The following is a 3,801-nucleotide window of genomic DNA, read 5'->3' as shown; positions in this document are numbered from 1 at the left end:
TGGACATGACCTGATGCATGATCAAAGGGAAAGGCTTGTCGAACTACCTATGGGGAGAAGTTGTCTCAACAACGACCTACTTGCTGAACAGAAGTCCTATCAAAGCGCTGGTGATGAGCTGTCGCAACTCACACAAATTTGATGTGCAAATAAATGCAGTATAGCTAGGGAATGACCCCTAGGTCGTCTCCCAAAGACCAATTTTGCGGTTCAAGAATCGAGTCTAACACGAAAAGAGGGGGGGGGGTTTGTGAAAATGGTTTTGCAAAAATTAAAGTCAATAAAGACATAGATGCAAACAAACTAATTTAGGCTAGCATGGTAATTAAACTAACACTATTAAAAACCTTAGACAACATTCAAATAAAATAAAATACTAGACCCCAACAAGACAACAAACAACTACTTAACACAGTTAAATTGATTTAAATGCAAAACTAAATTAAAGTGATGAAAAACAACTCAACCTACTATGCAAATTAATTGAAAATAAAAGAAATAAACAACATGACTTCCTACTAGCAATATCACGTGACCATCCATGCACCAAATAAAGAAATTCAATTTCTAGAATGGCCAAAAATATTCATGGCCGTGAGTTGCACCTACCAACTCCCATTTCATTCTCTTCCTTCAACAAACCAATTAATGTGTTGCTTCCTTTTGTGCCATGTGCTTCATTCTCCAAGACAAACCTTGTTTTCCACACTTTTCTACCATGAAAACTGTGCTCCCACTCTCTCCATGAAGTCAACCATCATTTCTTCTACTACCAATTCAAAGGCAACTTCCTTCAATGCACAAATACAAAAAGTAAAATTGCTTCTACCAAGGTGCCACATGTGCAAGGTCAAATGGAATAAAACAAACAAGTCATTCTCTTCTTCATATGGTGTTCACGGCAATTGCTAACAAAGTCCAAAACCAAAGTGGCAAAATTCCTTCTATGCTAATGTGTGTCAACATGTGCTTGTCCAAATCGGGTAAAAATTAAATGTGTCCATTCTCTCTCCTTCTCCACTCCAATTTCATTTTTTTTCTTCAACAAACCAACATCCAAATTGTTTCTTCCCAGCTCCAAACCGAGGTACACACCCAACAAACCAAACTATGGCCTTTATTTCCCCAGGACCGTTGACAGCACAAACGATGTTTTGGAAGCATGGTGTGATGCAGACTGAAGCGACGATCATGATGTTTTGGGTACCTGTTTAAATTGATGGGAACGTCTCTATCATGGTGTTCGAAGAAGCAGAATGTCGTTGCACTTTCGTCTTGCGAAGCAAAATATATATCTGTTACTGAAACTGCTTGCCAGTGTGCATGGTTGGAAGCTGTTCTGCAAGAATTGAGGGTTGAGCACCGCAAACCAACACACTTAATGGTTGACAACAAATCTGCAATTAGTCTATCCAAGAATCCAATCTCCCATGGCAGAAGCAAGCACATTGAAACCAAGTTCCATGATCTCAGAGAGCAAGTCAGTGAAGGAAAGTTAGAACTTGCATATTGCACCACACATGATCAAACAATAGACATCTTCACTAAGGCATTGCGTCAAAATCGATTTGAAAGGCTTAAGGAATCACTTGGGGTTAGATCCTTAAGTAGTTTAGCTTTAAAGGGGAATGTTAAGATGTAAACCTAAACTTGATATCGTTTTAACTGTGAAAGGACAATTCTCTACCTCTATCTCTGTTGTACATATATCAGTTGCATGTTAATGAAAAACTCTCTCGTTTTTCTCCATTCTCTATGTTACGCTCTCTCTCCCTAATTTCTGTCACGTTGTATCATCCTTTCCTTAGTCCTGCACCAACGCTATAATCAATACTCAATTTCATTCGGATAGATAAATAAAGAGGTTTGGAGTTAAGATAAAATAATGAAAATGAATAATAAAAATTAAAAAAAATAAACTTGATATGAACTTTCTTCTTTAGGGGAAAAGAAGTTGATTTTTTTTCGTCTAGTGTTGCCTTATTTCCTTTTCCTTTATTTATTTTTATCTTACTTTTAATTTTATCTTTATGGTTACTTTTCCTTTAGGAGGAGTCCTCCACTCTTGAAGTTGGAGGCCGCTTTCATCAATAACCATACAAAATAATGTTACATACAAAAATATAAAAACTAAACAATGGAAAATTTTTTCCATTTCCTGAAACTGACGAAATAAACAAATTACCCTTTTAATTTTTTTTTTAAATTTTATTTAACAAAACTTCGTCATAAACTTAAATTTTTTTTCTAATCAATTTTCTTAATTCTTCAAATGACATTGTAGGTAATGCCTTTGTGAATATACCATAGGCTGAAAGACCGCTGAATCAGAGTCTGATACCTGCAAGTTGGAGAATTATACACCTAAGATAGCCTGTCAAAAAACTGCAGCTGAAGCTTTGAAACTAGAATAGTCTCTTGACCTGTTTCACCTAATACTTAAGTCATTTGTAAATATAGTTAAGATTATTTTTGTCAGTTGAAATAATCATGGTATATTTTTCTCTGAACAGTGCGTTACTTTTTATTAATTAAATAAGGCCATTAAAACAGTAGTACAAAACAGTGTTACATACAAAAATATAAAAACTAAACCACAGAAAAATATTCCCATACCCCTGAAACTAACAAAATAAAAAATTACACTTTTAATCTTTTTTAAATGTAAGTTTATTTAACAAAATTTCTCATAAACTTGACATAGCCAGTTAAAAAGCTGTAGTTGAAGATTTGAAAATGGAATAGTCTCTTAACCTGTTTTACCTACTACTTAACTAATTTGTAAATATAGTTAGGATTATTTTTATGTCACTTGAAGTAATCATTGTATAGATTTCACATAAAAAAACATTTTTATTTGAATTATACCGCGCACCTTTTATTAATTGAATAAAGTCATTAAAATAACCATACAAAGTGTTACGTGCAAAAATATAAAATCTAAACAATGAAAAAGTATCCTAAAAACTAACAAAATAAAAAATTAAACTTTTAACCATTTTTTAAATTTAAGTTTATTTAACATAAATGAGCTGTAGTTCTTCCGTTTAATTTCCGGTTTCCGGGCTTAGTTCTATCATAGAGATAGCTTCATTCGGTTATGCATTGCAAAAACATTTTCAGTTAAGTTTCCATTTTCTTTAGTTTTCTCTGCCCTCCTCCATACGATTCTACATTGTCTCTACCATAGAGAAAATTATTTTCGTTTAGCTTTTCATCAACTGAAACCGGAAAATAAGAGGTTAACAAAGGAAAGAGATTGAGGGTTTTCCAATGGTGGTTAGGGGGGGTGGTGGGTCGAAATTAGAGAGGCTTGAATGGTGGTGGTTGTTGAGGAGATATGTAGTTCTCTTTCTATTTGATTCTCTTATTGATTTTTAGTCTTTTATTTGATGATTCAAAGGAATTTGGGTATTATGGACCCTACCTAAGTCCGACATGGAGAAGTTCTTGGTTGTCCCTTAAATAGTTAGATTTTGAGGGTGGGTTCTCAATAATTGGATGCTTATCATCATTGCCTTATATGCATGTTAGTTCACCTTGTATCTTGTTAAATTTGTTCCTAACCCAAAATTGCTAGTGATCCAAATTGTTCATGAAGTCAATGGGTGCAAGATAACAAAAAGTATGCTATGCGCTCTACAAATAGATAGATAAGTCAAATTCATCAACAACTCAATTAATTAATCGAGTGCAAATTTGTTGAACAAAAGTTTTTAATTCTAAGTACTTATGCTTTTTTGGTCTCAACTATATATCTCACTTATTAAAGTCATATGTACTCTTGATATATATATATAT

The sequence above is a fragment of the Vigna radiata genome, chromosome 8, assembly GCF_000741045.1.
Source record: "Vigna radiata var. radiata cultivar VC1973A chromosome 8, Vradiata_ver6, whole genome shotgun sequence".
Taxonomy (NCBI): Eukaryota; Viridiplantae; Streptophyta; class Magnoliopsida; order Fabales; family Fabaceae; genus Vigna; species Vigna radiata.
The sequence above is the reverse complement of the archived record's forward strand: the minus strand, read 5'-3'. Positions refer to the sequence as shown.